We start from the raw sequence: 15,003 nt of genomic DNA on the forward strand, positions 1-15,003 counted from the left end.
CGAGAGTTGGCGTGATCCACTTGATCCGGAGCTGCCTTTTAATTTTGGTACGATACGCTCAGTCCTGTCTTTGTACAGTTGTATTTCTATTAGAGGTCTATAAAGAAAGTTGACGTGTTCCACTTGATCCGGAGCTGCTTTTGATTTTGGTCCTGTCTTTGTACAGTTATGTTCTATTAGAGGTCTGTAGACAGTATGTCTAGTTGGGTTGTATGTGGCCTTGTCGGCTTTCAGTTATTGGACGTATAGTTGTCTATAGCAGCCTTGCTGGCTCGCCCCCTATATTCGACATACATACGTATATATGCCTTGTTGGTAGGTTTCCTTCATGTATGTTATCTTCGAAATTCAACAGAGGTTATACAGGTTCATATCCTGGATGTATGCTTAGGGGTGTTTGACAGGTAGGACTCAAGCAACCGTTGCGACCTATCGGTTTGGGTCGTGACAAAAGTGGTATCAGAGCAGTTCGGTCCTAGGGTTGTCTACAAGTCATGTCTAGTAGAGTCTTGTTTATGGGTGTGTTGTGCCCCACACTTATAAATAGGAGGCTACAGGACATATAGGATGTTATCCTCTCTTTTTATCTTAGATCGTGCAATATGAGCATTCATGTTCCCAACGACGTGTTGTGTTTTTAGCGATGCCTCCGAAGACTACAGCCGCTAGCACGGGTCAGAAGGCTATGAAGGTGTTAGAAAGAGAGATAAGTTATACTATGGATTCAGCCTATCGGAGATCATGTGTTCTATTGAGGAGGATCCATCTGAGGATCCATATGAGTCATCCGTTCGAACTGTTTCGACCACTCCGGCAGCAGATGGGGTGAGGAGAGTTCCACCCTTTCCAAGGCCCTTAGTTTCATTATCACAGCCCGTTGATCAGGGTATGAGGGGATTAATGCATGGATTGGCACAACCAGGTTTCCCTCAGGCTCAAAATTATGTCATGGCATTTGCGGACACCAACTCTTCTGAGGTTCCAGATAGTCCACAGTCTTGGGAGTCCGTCAATCAAGTTTCGCTAGTGTATGTTATGGGATATGTAGAGGAAGAGGATAGTAGCCGGGCCAAGAGGAGGAAGGTAACCGATAAGGATATGAAGGTTCCGCTTCGAAGTGTGTCTAATCGAGGTTCTTATATAGGACGAGGCAAGGACCCTCTACTATAGACTTTCTCCAAGTGTCAGTTTTTGGTTGGTGAGTTCCACCTCTTCTTAGAATATTACCAAGTCAGGGTCCTAAATGTGTTAGGTTATTTTATGAGGACGGAGAGAGCCCCGTCCTGACTTGTATATGTTATGGTTATGCCTACTTAGAGGTTTTGCGGGCATTAGCCTGTATATAATTTTGGGTATGACATGTCTACGACCTAGTCGACCCCTATGTATATAAACCTTTTTAAATTAGTTATGCAAGTTATGTTTTAATATTGTTACCTATATATATGGATGTGGCCCGAAATGACCCGTGATAGGTTTGATAATAAACAAGGATAAGATACGTGGTGTTCGGTTGGGTAGGATTTGATATTATAATAGGTATGGATCGATTGGCCTTTTGTTGTGCTAACATCAAGTGTGGATCAAAGATGGTTTGATTTCAGTTTCCAGGAGAGCCTGTTTTGGAATGGAAAAGTAATACCGCATTGCCAAAAGGTAAATTTATCTTCTATCTCAAGGCAAGAAAGATAATTAGAAAGGACTATATTTATCACTGAGTTCGGGTTTGGGATGTGGAAGTAGAGTTACCAACCATTCAGTTCTTCCCTGTAGTCAATGAGTTTCCCGATATTTTTCCCGATGAGCTTCCGGGTCTTCCGCCAGAGCGAGAAATTGAGTTTGTCATTGACCTACTACTACTAGATATTCATCCAATATCTAGTCTCCCCCCCCCAGAATGGCCCTTGCTGGGAAAAGGGTTTTATCAAATCTAGTACGTCACCTTGGGGAGCACCTGTGTTGTTCAAAGATATACCTGAGATCCGAGTACCATCAGGTAAGGGTTAAGGATAAAGATATTCCGAAGACAACATTTAGGACCAGATACGGGCACTCTGAATTTCATGTTATGTCGTTTGGTTTGACCAATGCCCCAGCAATATTCATGGATTCGATGAACCTTCGACCAAAGTGGTATGTGGTGTCTCGCTTGATGTTCCAGAATAACATAAGGAAATCTATGGTGCAAGCAAGTTGAAGAAAGGTTGTGAATAAGTATAATTAGATATGTGTAGGTTGTAAGCTAAAGTATGGTACAACGACAAGGTTTTAGGAAGACAGGAGGAAGGATAAGAAAAGATGAGTGAAAATGGTAATGAAAATGGATAAATCCTTAGGGATAAGTTCATAAGAAAGCTGATGATTTCTTTAAGTTATAGAAGGCTCCGTATAGCCTGAAAGAACTTAAAGGAGTCTAAGACTAGTAACGTTTAGAATAGATGAAATACTACCCTAATAGTGGGATAAGGGCGTAATTGTGATGGATAAAGGAAGAGGTTTGGGCTTCCGAAGAGGGGAATTTTCCGAATTGTAAATAAAAAATTAGGATACCCCTGTAAGTTAACTCGGAAGGGAACTAAGTTTCAATGGACCAATCCTTGCGAATGGAGTTTCGGGGCATTGAAGGACATGTTAACTTCAACATCGGATCTACTGCTCCCAGAAAGGACCGATGGTTATTGTGACGACCCGGCAAGTCATCTCATGAGTTACCGCTCCGTTTTCCCCATTTCTGCTTCTTTATGCTTTGTTTGTCGAATCAAATCCGGAAGGAATTTGGTAAGGTTTGAGACACTTAGTCTCTTTTAAGGGAGCTTAAGTTGGAAAAGTCAACTGGATGTTGACTTATATGTTAGAGAGGTCGGATGTGAGTTCTGATGGTTCGGTTGGCTTCGGGAGGTGATTTGTGACTTAGGAGCGTGATCGGAATGAATTTTGAGGTTCATAGTAGATTTAGGCTTGAATTGGCGAAGTTGATATTTTGGCGATTTCCGGTTAGTAGGCGAGACTTTGATATAGGGGTCGGAATAGAATTCTGAGAGTTGTAGTAGTTCTGTTATGTCACTTGGGATGTACTTACAAAATTTCAGGTCATTCGGACGTGATTTGGTTGGGTTTTTTATCAAAAGCAGAATTTGGAAGATTTTAGAAAGTTTGGCTTGAATCCGATGTGTTTTGGGTGATTTGATGTTATTTGAAGTGTTTTGATGATTGGAACAAGTTTGAATAAGGTATTAAGATGTGTTCGTGCCTTTGGTTGAGGTCCCGGGGGCCTCGGGTGAGTTTCAAGGGGTTGAATGGATCATTTTGGAGTTAAGAAAATTGCAGAAGCTGCAGGTTCAGCTGTTACCGGTTTTTACTCTTCGCGTTCGGAGTGGACCCATGTGTTTGCGAAGAGTTAGTGGAAAGTAAGTGGAATTTTTTCCTTCGCGTTCGTGAGAAGGGCTTCGCGTTCGTAGAGGGCTGGGAAGTGAAGCATCGTGTTCGCGAGAATGGCTTCGCGTTCGCGTAGAGGAATTTGGGTCAGCTCGTTTGAGGTCAAGTTGTTCATCGCGTTCGCGGGGAGGAAATCGTGTTCGTGAAGGTTTGTCTGGGTAAAGAATCGTGTTCGCAAGGTCTTGGTCATGATCGCATAGGAGAAAAACTGGTCAAAGTAAATCTGTGCTTCGCGAACGCGAGGGTTTGACCGCGTTCGCGAAGAAGGAATAAATGCCTGGGCAGAAGGTTTTTAAACTTGTCTTGTCCGCGATTTTGGGGCTTATTTCCTCCATAGTTGGTCATTTTTGGAGATTTTTGAAGGAGATTGAAGAGGGATTCAAGGGGGAAACGTTTGGAGGTAAGAATTTTGGACTAAAAACTCGATTATTATGTGAATTCCACTTAGAAAATCATGGAATCTAAGCTTAAAATTGAAGAACTAGGGCTTGAAATTGGAGACCAAACATTTGGGGATTTGAAGGGTCATTTGTGGATGGATTTTGATATTTTTGATATGCATGAACCCATGGGGAGATGAGGAATCTATTGGTATAAAAATTTCTGAATTTTGAGACGTGGGCCTGGGGGTCGGGTTTTGGTAATTTCGGGATTTGTGACATTTATTGATTGTTTTTGCTTGGGCTTTGTTCCCTTAGCATATTTTGACGTCCTCGTTCTGATTTTGGTAGATTCAATGTGTGTGGAGGCTGATTCGAGGGGAAAAGACATCGTGAGCTAGAGATTTTGCTGGTTCGAGGTGAGTAATGATTGTAAATGATGTTCTGAGGGTTTGAAACCCCGGATTGCACATCGTAGTGCTATATTGAGGTGAGACACACGCTTGATGACAGGCATGGGGTTGTGCACTATTGGGGATTGTGACTTGGTCCGTCCCGATTGATGATTTTACCGCGTATTTGACTGAAATTTATTTGTTATCCTCATGATTTGGGCTGAATGCCATATTTGGGCTTCGTGCCAACTATTTGATACCTTCGGGGATTTTTATTCATATTTTCTCACTATTTTTATTCATTACTAGAACTCAGTCATGTTATTTTTCACTATTTTCATACTCAGCCATGTTTACTCCATTTTTAAGACTTAAATGCTATTTTAAATGATGTTTGGGCTGAGAAACACTATTTTACTATTGCCCGAGGGGCTTGTGAGGATTTTGAATGAGTAAGGCTGAGGGCCTATGTTATGAGGAAACACTAATACTGATTTGAAGCCGAGGGCCTGAGATATGTACGCCACAAGGTGGCTTGATTGATATGAGGTTGATGGCCTAGTTTTGATGCCACGAGATGGCTTGTTATTGCTCTTGGGCCGATGGGGCCCCTCTAGGAGTCTGCACACCCCCAGTGAGCGCGGGACTTACATTTGAGAACTTAGTGTTGTTAGATGCTCGTGACTTGTGACACCCCGGTTAGGGCTGTGTCGGGTTGTACTTCCGCCCTTATTTGCTATTATTCGCTACTTAGTATCATTAAATCATGTTTTAAACTATTTTTATGTTGTTTAACTATTTAAAAAGTGAATTAGGTTTAATTGGCTGGCCTTGTCTTCACGAGAGGCGCCATCACGATTGGGTTCGGGGTTAGGGTCGTGACAATTTGGTATCAGAGCCTAGGTTACATAGGTCTCACGAGTCATGAGCAGGTTTAGTAGAGTCTCACGGATCGATACAGAGATGTCTGTATTTATCCTCGAGAGGTTGCAGAACCTTTAGGAAAAACTTCATATTTTTGAAATTTTTATCGTGCGAACTTGTTGATCTGAGTACTAAACCTCTTTTGTTCTACTCTCTCATAGATGGTGAGGACAAGCGCTACTAGTCAGGGTGGATAACCCCCTGTACCACCAGCTGTGGCAACCAGAGGCCGAGGACGCAGCCATGGTCATGGTAGGGGCAGAGCAGCTAGAGCAGCACCTGCAGATCCACCAGATGCCCCAGTTCAGGATCAGGTCCCAGTTATGGACGCTCCTGCAGCACCAGCTCAGGCACCAGCTGTGCCCATCATGATTCCGGGTCTTCAGGAGGCCTTGGCTCAAATCTTATTAGTTTGCACTGGCCTAGCTCAGGCGGTTTCAGCCACTACAGCCGCAGCTACTTCCCAAGTTGGGGGAGGCAATCAGACTCCCGCCGCTTGCACACCTGAGCAGGTCGTGCAGGGACTTCAGATGCTGGGGGCACATCCAGCTCAGCCGGTTGCAGCTGCTCAGGATTATGTAGTTTCTGCCATGCCGGAGGACGAGCAATGTAGGTTGGAGAGGTTTTGTAGACTTTAGCCTCCGTCATTTAGTGGTGCACAGGGCGAAGATGCCCAGGGCTTTTTGGACAAGTGTTAGAGGATGCTTCGTACAGCGGGTATTCTGGAGACCAGCGGGGTCGCTTTTACCACCTATCAGTTTTTAGGAGCTGCTTTCACTTGGTGGAAGGATTTTGAGAGGCGTAGGAATATTGGTGTAGCACCCCTTACCTGGCAGCAGTTCTCCGTTCTCTTTCTGGAGAAGTACGTGCCGCAGTCTCGCAGAGAGGAGCTGCGTAGGCAATTTGAGAGGTTGCGTCAGGGGGAGATGACCGTGTCGTAGTATGAGTTGAGGTTCTCTGAGTTGGCTCGTCATTCCATTTGGTTGGTTCCGATAGATAGAGCGAGGATTAGGAGGTTTGTTGATGGTCTTACCTATCAGCTCCGTATTCTCATGACCAGGGAGAGGGTGACTGGTGCTACTTTCAAGGAGGTTGTGGATATTGCCCGTGAGATTGAGTTTGTTCATCGCTAGGAGCGAGAGGAGAGGAGGGCCAAGATGCCTTGAGGATTAGGTAGCTATAGTGGTGCTCCTTCGAGGGGTCAGTTTCAGCACGGCAGAGGCCGTCCATTTAAGTCTGCTCAGCCAGCTCACCCAGGTTATCATGGGGCATCGTCGGATCATGGTTATCACAGTTCTCAGCATGGACAGTCATCACTTAGTGCCCTCCCAACTTAGAGTTCGACCCATGCTCCATCAGTTCAGGGCTCTGTTATGCCTAGTGCATCTACTAGTCACTCTGGTGCGAGGGGTTCCCTTCAGTCCCCTTCTCCAGCACTTGGGAGTTGTTATGAGTATGGTGAGATGGGTCATATGTGGAGGCAGTGCCCTCGTCGTCTTGCGAGTTCATCTCAGCAAAGGGGCCAGTCATCGGCTTTAGTGCCAGTTACTTCACCACCACCCGCCCAGCTAGCTAGGGGTGGAGGTCAGTTAGCTAGGGGTCGCCCCAGAGGGGGAGGTCGATCAGGGGGCGGTTCTATGCACTTCCAGGCAGACCCGATGTTATTGCTTCAGATGCTGTCATTATAGGTATTGTTTTAGTCTGCCACAAAGATGCCTTTGTATTATTTGATCCCGGTTCCACCTTTTCTTATGTGTCATCATACTTTGCTCGTTATTTGGGTACGCCCCGTGAGTTTCTTGCTTCACCTATTCATGTATCTACCCCAGTGGGCGATACTGTTGTTGTAGACTGTATGTATCGGTCGTGTGTGGTGACTATTGGGGGTTTGGAGACCCGAGTGGATCTATTATTATTGAGCATGGTGGATTTTGATGTCATTTTGGGCATGGATTGGCTATCTCCGTGTTGTGCTATTCTGGATTGTCATGCTAAGATAGTTACATTGGCTATACCGGGTGTTCCACAGATCGAGTGGCGAGGTGTGACTAATTATGTTTCCAGTAGGGTGATCTCATTCTTGAAAGCCCAACGTATTGTTGGGAAGGGTTGTCTTTCATATCTATCCTTTGTACGGGATATCGGTGTTGAGACTCCTAGTATTGATTCTATTCCAGTTATGAGGGATTTTCCCGATGTGTTTCCTACAGACCTGTCGGGCATGCCTCCAGACAGTGATATTGATTTTGGTATTGACCTGGTGCCGAGCACTCAGCCCATTTCTATTTCGCCATATCGTATGGCACCAGCGGAGTTGAAGGAATTAAAATAACAGCTTCAGGAACTCCTTGATAAAGGGTTCATTCGGCCTAGTGTGTCACCTTAGGGTGCATCAGTTCTATTTGTGAAGAAGAAGTATGGCACTATGAGAATGTGCATTGATTATAGGCAATTGAACAAAGTAACAATTAAGAACAAGTATCCCTTGCCTCGCATTGATGATTTATTCGACCAACTTTAGGGAGCGAGGGCGTTCTCCAAGATTGATCTCCGTTCAGGCTATCACCAGTTGAAGATCAGGAATTCAGATATTCTTAAGACAGCTTTCAGGACCAGATATAGTCATTATGAGTTCTTGGTGATGTCTTTTGGGCTGACCAATGTCGCAGGAGCGTTCGTGTATTTGATGAAAAGCGTGTTCCGGCCTTATCTCGACTCGTTTGTCATAGTCTTCATTGATGATATTCTGGTGTATACGCGTAGTCAGGAGGAGCACACGGAGCATTTGAGAGTTGTGTTGCAGAGATTGAGGGAGGAGAAGCTTTATGCAAAATTCTCCAAGTGTGAGTTTTGGCTCAGTTGAGTGGCTTTCTTAGGGCACGTGGTGTCCAGCGAGGGTATTCAGGTTGATCCGAAGAAGATAAAGGCGGTTCAGAGTTGGCCCAGACCGTCCTCAGCCACAGAGATTCGCAGCTTTCTTGGTTTGGCAGGCTATTATCGCTGTTTTGTTCAGGGATTATCATCTATCGCATCGCCCTTGACCAAATTGACTCAGAAGGGTATTTCATTTGTATGGTCGGACAAGTGTGAGGAGAGCTTTTAGAAGCTCAAGACAGCCTTGACCACAGCGCCAGTGTTAGTTTTTCCATCAGCTTCAGGTTCATATAACGTGTATTGCGATGCCTCAAGAATTAGTATTGGTTGTGTATAGATGTAGGAGGGTAGAGTTATTGTTTATGTTTCTCGTTAGTTGAAGCCCCATGAGAAGAACTACCTCGTTCATGATTTGGAGTTGGCTGCCATAGTGTACGCATTAAAAATTTGGAGGCATTACTTGTATGGCATGTCTTGTGAGGTGTTCACTGATCATCGCAGTCTTCAGCATTTGTTCAAGCAAAAGGATCTTAATTTGAGGCAGCGGAGATGGTTGGAGTTTCTTAAGGATTATGATATCACTATATTGTACCATCCGGGAAAGGCCAATATGGTGGCCGATGCTGTGAGCCGAAAGGCAGTGAGTATGGGGAGTTTGGCATATATCCCAGTTGGGGAGAGACCTCTTGCAGTTGATGTTCAGGCCTTGGCCAATCGGTTCGTGAGGTTAGATATTTTGGAGCCCAGTCAGGTATTGGCTTGTGTGGTTTCTCGGTCTTCCTATATGATCGCATCAGAGAGTGCCAGTATGATGATCTGCATTTGCTAGTCCTTAGGGATAGAGTTCAACATGATGATGCTAGAGATGTGACCATTGGTGATGATGGGGTGTTAAGGATGTAGGGCCGGATTTGTGTGCCCAATGTGGATGGGCTTTGGGAGTTAATTCTGGAGGAGGCCCATAGCTCGCGGTATTCTATTCATCCGGGTGCCACGAAGATGTATCAGGATTTGAGGCAGCACTACTGGTGGAGAAGAATAAAGAAAGATATTGTGGTATTTGTAGCTCGGTGTTTCAATTGTCAGCAAGTGAAATATGAGCATTAGAGACCGGGTGGCTTGCTTCAGCAGATGGATATTCCCGAGTGGAAGTGGGAGAGGATCACAATGGACTTTGTAGTTGGACTTTCACAGACTTTGAGGAAGTTCAATGCTATTTGGGTGATTGTGGATCGGCTGACCAAATGCGCGCACTTCATTACTGTGTGTACTACCTATTCCTTAGAGCGGTTGGCGGAGATCTATATCCGGGAGATTGTTCATTTGCATGGTGTCCCAGTTTTCATCATCTTAGATAGGGGCACTCAGTTTACATCGTAGTTTTGGAGGTATATGTAGCGAGAGTTGGGTACTCAGGTTGAGTTGAGCACAGCTTTTCACCCTCAGACGGACGGGCAGTCCGAGCGCACTATTCAGATATTGGAGGACATGTTGCGTGCTTGTGTCATTGATTTCGGAGGGTCATAGGATCAGTTTCTACTGCTTGCAGAGTTTGCTTATAACAACAGCTACCAGTCGAGTATTCAGATGGCTCCATATGAGGCTATGTATGGGAGGCGGTGTAGATCTCCAATTGGTTGGTTCGAGCCCGGTGAGGCTGGGCTATTGGGGACAGACTTGGTGCAGGATGCTTTAGAAAAGGTGAAGGTGATTCAGGAGAGGCTTCGTACAGCGCAGTCGAGACAAAAGAGTTATGATGACCAGAAGGTTCGAGATGTGTCCTACATGGTTGGCGAGAAGGTTCTATTGAAGGTTTCACCCATGAAGGGTGTTATGAGATTTGGGAAGAAAGGGAAGTTGAGTCCTCGGTTCATTAGGCCTTTTGAGGTGCTTCGGAGGATTGGGGATGTGGCTTATGAACTTGCTTTACCACCCAGCTTGTCGAGTGTGCATCCGGTATTTCATGTTTCTATGCTCTGGAAATATATTGGAGATCCGTCTCATGTTTTGGATTTCAGCACAGTTCAGCTGGATGATGATTTGACTTATGATGTGGAGCCAGTAGCTATTTTGGGTCATCAGGTTCGAAAGTTGAGGTCAAAGGATATAACTTCGGTGAAGGTGCAGTGGAGAGGTCAGCCCATGGAGGAGGCTACCTGGTAGACCGAGCGGGATATGCGGAGCAGATATCCTCACTTCTTTGAGGCTTCAGGTATGTTTCTTGATTTGTTCGCGGATGAATGTTTGTTTAAGTTGGGGAGGATGTGACGACCCGGCCAGCCGTCTCATGAGTTACCGCTCCATTTTCCCCATTTCTGCTTCTTTATGCTTTGTTTATCCGTGTTATGTGATATCGGGTTGGTCGGATCGAATCCGGAAGGAATTTGGTAAGGTTTGAGACACTTAGTCTCTTTTGAGGGAGCTTAAGTTGAAAAAGTCAATTGGATGTTGACTTATGTGTTAGAGGGCTCGGATGTGAGTTCTGATGGTTCAGTTGGCTTCGGGAGGTGATTTATGACTTAGCAGCGTGATCAGAATGAATTTTGGAGGTTCGTAGTAGATTTAGGCTTGAATTGGCGAAGTTGATATTTTGGCAATTTCCGGTTGGTAGGCGAGATTTTGATATATGGGTCGAAATGGAATTCCGAGAGTTGCAGTAGTTCCGTTGTGTCACTTGGGATGTGCGTGCAAAATTTTAGGTCATTCGGACGTGATTTGGTTGGGTTTTTGATCAAAAGCGGAATTTGGAAGATTTTAGAAAGTTTGGCTTGAATCCGATGTGTTTTGGGTGATTTGATGTTATTTAAGGTGTTTTGATGAATGGAACAAGTTTGAATAAGGTATTAGGATGTGTTCGTGCCTTTGGTTGAGGTCTGGGGGGCCTCAGGTGAGTTTCGAGGGGTTGAACGGATCATTTTGGAGTTAAGAAAATTGCAGAAGTTGCAGGTTCAGCTGTTGCAGGTTTTTACTCTTCGCGTTCGCGAGTGGACCCATGCATTCGTGAAGAGTCAGTGGAAGTCAGTGGAATTTTGTCCTTCGTATTCGTGAGAAGGGCTTCACATGCGCGGAGGGCTGGGAAGTGAAGCATCGCGTTCGCGAGAATGGCTTCGCGTTCGCGTAGAGGAATTTGGGTCAGCTGGTTTGACGTCAAGTTGTTCATCGCGTTCGCAGGAGGGGGAGCGCGTTCGTGAAGGTTCGTCTAGCTAAAGCATCGCGTTCGCGAGGCCTTGGTCGCGATCACGTAGGAGAAAAATTGGTCAAAGTAAATTTGTGCTTCGTGAACGCGAGGGTTTGACTGCGTTTGCGAAGAAGGAATAAATGCCTGGGCAGAAGGTTTTTAAACTCGTCTTGTCCGCGATTTTGGGGCTTATTTCCTCTATAGTTGGTCATTTTTGGAGATTTTTGAAGGAGATTGAAGAGGGATTCAAGGGGGAAACGTTTGGAGGTAAGAATTTTGGACTAAAACTCGATTATTATGTGAATTCCAGCTAGAAAATCATGGAATCTAAGCCTAAAATTGAAGAACTAGGGCTTGAAATTGGAGACCAAACATTTGGGGATTTGAAGGGTCATTTGTAGATGGATTTTAATGTTTTTTTATATGTATGAACTCGTGGGGAGATGAGAAATCTATTGGTGTAATTTCGAGACGTGGGCCATAGGGTCGGGTTTTGGTAATTTCGGGATTTGTGCCATTTATTGATTGTTTTCACTTGGACTTCGTTCCCTTAGTATATTTTGACGTCCTCGTTCTTATTTTGGATAGATTCGACGCGCGTGGAGGCCGATTAGAGGGGCAAAGGCATTGCGAGCTAGAGATTTAGCCGGTTCGAGGTGAGTAATGATTGTAAATAATGTTTTGAGGGTTTGAAACCCCGGATTGCACATCGTAGTGCTATATTGAGGTGAGACACACGCTTGATGACGGGCGTGGGGTCGTGCACTATTGAGGATTGTGACTTGATCCGTCCCGATTGATGATTTTACCGCGTATTTGACTGAAATTTATTTGTTATCCTCATGATTTGGCCTGAATGCCATATTTGGGCTTCGTGCCAACTATTTGAACCCTTCGGGGATTTTTATTCATATTTCCTCACTGTTTTGATTCATTACTTGAACTCAGTCATGTTTTTTTTCCACTGTTTTCATACTCAGTCATGTTTACTCCATTTTTAAGACTTAAATGCTATTTTAAATGACGTTTCGGCTTAGAAACACTATTTTACTATTGCCCGAGGGGCTTGTGAGGATTTTTTACTGAGTAAGGCCGAGGGCCTTTGTTATGAGGAAACACTTATATTGATTTGAGGCCGAGGGCCTGAGATATGTATGCCACGAGGTGGCTTGATTAATATGAGGCCGAAGGTGTCACGACCCAAACTGGAGGGCCATGACTAGCACCCGACCACACTTGCCGAGCACCAACGTACATTTCATCTAACCTTCATTATTATCTTTTAGGGCTGACGAGATCAATATAAATGGTAAACCTGGATCATGGACAACCAGCAATAAAATATGACGGCATGAACATACATAGCAGGGGATGACCAGAAAATCAAGAAACTACATATAAGGTATGAGCTACCACGCTACTATGAAAGACTATACAACAAAAACTAGCCGACAAGGCATACCAAACTATACATGAGTCGACACCTGTCTATGAGCCTCTAAAGGAACATAAGTGCTGCAACATAGCCGGAACAGGGCCCCAACATACCCATAATGTCTATAACAAAAATGCATACCAAGACCAAGGCAAGTCCGGAGAAGGGATCTCGCCAATCACCGCTGAACTGGACAGCCTACTGTGGTGGGGGAGCTGCACCTGCCTGTCTATCAGAACCTGCAGCACGACATGCAGCGTCCACAAATAAAAGGACGTCAGTATGAATAAAGTACTGAGTATGTAAGGCAGGGAACCATAAATACGATCAATAATGTAAGCAAGGATAGAGAATATACAACCTGTAACATCTTAGTACCTCTGAGGGCTACTTACATGAAATGCATGATACATATGTATAAATACATAAACCCTTAAAACATTTGCCTCTGTGGGCATCATCATCATCATATCGTACCCGGCCATAATAGGCTCGGTAAAAAAAACATACCCGGCCATCATAAGGCTCGGTAGAATCGTACCCGGCCACGTGGAGCTCGGTAAAACCCAACTGATCAGTGGTTGCACAATAGGTGCCGTACCCGGACAACTATAGCGTGGCTCGGTAGAGTAAAATAGATACATATATATAATGCATGCTCGACTCATGGAATCACATTCTAAACCTTTCGGAGTGACGTAAGGTCGGTATCCTCTATACACGTTATTAGGACTAACTCTTCACTATGAACCTTATAAGAATCAGGAAGTACCAACAACATTGATAACATAAGAATAAGAGAAGCAACATTAACATCAATCGTTCCATAAGAGGGAAAACAATGTAAGTACTGCTAGCTTCTAAGAGTAGAGTATCTTGGAAGCTCGTTCATTACATTATGTACAATCGAAGTCGTGCAAAAGAAGGAAAGGGATAGCCTCACATACCTTGTATATACTGCCCCAATCTCAAGCTATGCAATTGTCAAAACTCCTTAGTCTACAATAAGAGAAACGATATTATCGTTATCATTTAAGCGTCATAACTATTATGTATCGACCACAACCTATTTTACAATGAAATGGACAGCACCTCCCCTATATATATGACCTCACACCATTCAAAACAGTCACCAAACATCCCAAACAATATCAATAATAAACATATTGAGCCTCCCAAAATAGTCCACACACAGCCTAATCACTCCATACATACGACGACCACCGTAATCGTGTCAAACAACCTAGAAATGTTACGAATAACTATCAGCCCATAACCCTACATATATATGGTGTTTCTCCACACCCTTCCTCATCCAAAACTCCACAAAACAGTAGTAAAATACGCAGCCCAACAGCCACGCAAAACAGTCCACAAAACAATAACATTACTACCAAGCCTTTCGATATATATTTCACAAGTTCTAGCTTCAATGGCTTAGCCGCAACTTGGATAATCTTAAATACATATAGAGTAAGAGGTTCCTTACCTTTATACAGAAATAAAAACTCCAATTTGACCTTAAATTTCCATGAAATATCCCTCCAATGCTGCCACAACAACAAAAAAGCGAAACTAGCGATCAATTAGTGTTTTTCGGCACTAGAATCACTTTAGAAGGCTTGAAATCACCTAGGATTGATATTAAGAACATGAGGGAGTATTTACAGAATATAAACCCTTTAAAACAACCTCCCACACGAGTTGGAACGACACAAAAATGAGCAACAACAAGAAAAATAAGAGACTTACTAGCGCCACGGAATTCCCGACACTTGATTTGTGTTGTTTGCCCCTTTTTTGGGTATTGAATCTTGAGAGAACCTTGAGAGGATGTTCCTAGGGTTCTAAGGTCTGAAAATAGTGAGAATAAATGACTTAAAACGGGTTGGAGGCATCCTATATAGGTCCAAATATCTTGAACCGCCTTTGTGGGCCCCATAGAGAGGTGTTTGGCGCAGTCTCGCAAAAATGCGAATATCTCTCTACTCCGAGATAGTATAGATATACGGTTTAATGCGTTGGAAACTAGACTCATAGATCTTTAATTTGGTTGGTATATCACCCCGTAATTCCTTGTAAATTAGGAGAAAAGATTAGAAACATTTGACCTAATGTTTAAGTAAAATTATGAACCTAAGTTGCGACAACTTTTGTCGACTTTTGTTTCATAACTCGTTTGACTTCAAGACTTATGATACGGATATTATATGATTAAAATACCTTAATAAATGAACTCTTGAGTGTATTAAGCACCGCTAGATTACTTGAAAATATGAGTTACAACAGCCTTGATTCATTTAACTTCTAATACTTGTTAATCACCCTTATACACTCTTGTATCACTTAAGACCAATAGGATTGACTTCTTATCATCTCAAA

The sequence above is a fragment of the Nicotiana tabacum genome, chromosome 22, assembly GCF_000715075.1.
Source record: "Nicotiana tabacum cultivar K326 chromosome 22, ASM71507v2, whole genome shotgun sequence".
In the NCBI taxonomy this organism is placed as follows: Eukaryota; Viridiplantae; Streptophyta; class Magnoliopsida; order Solanales; family Solanaceae; genus Nicotiana; species Nicotiana tabacum.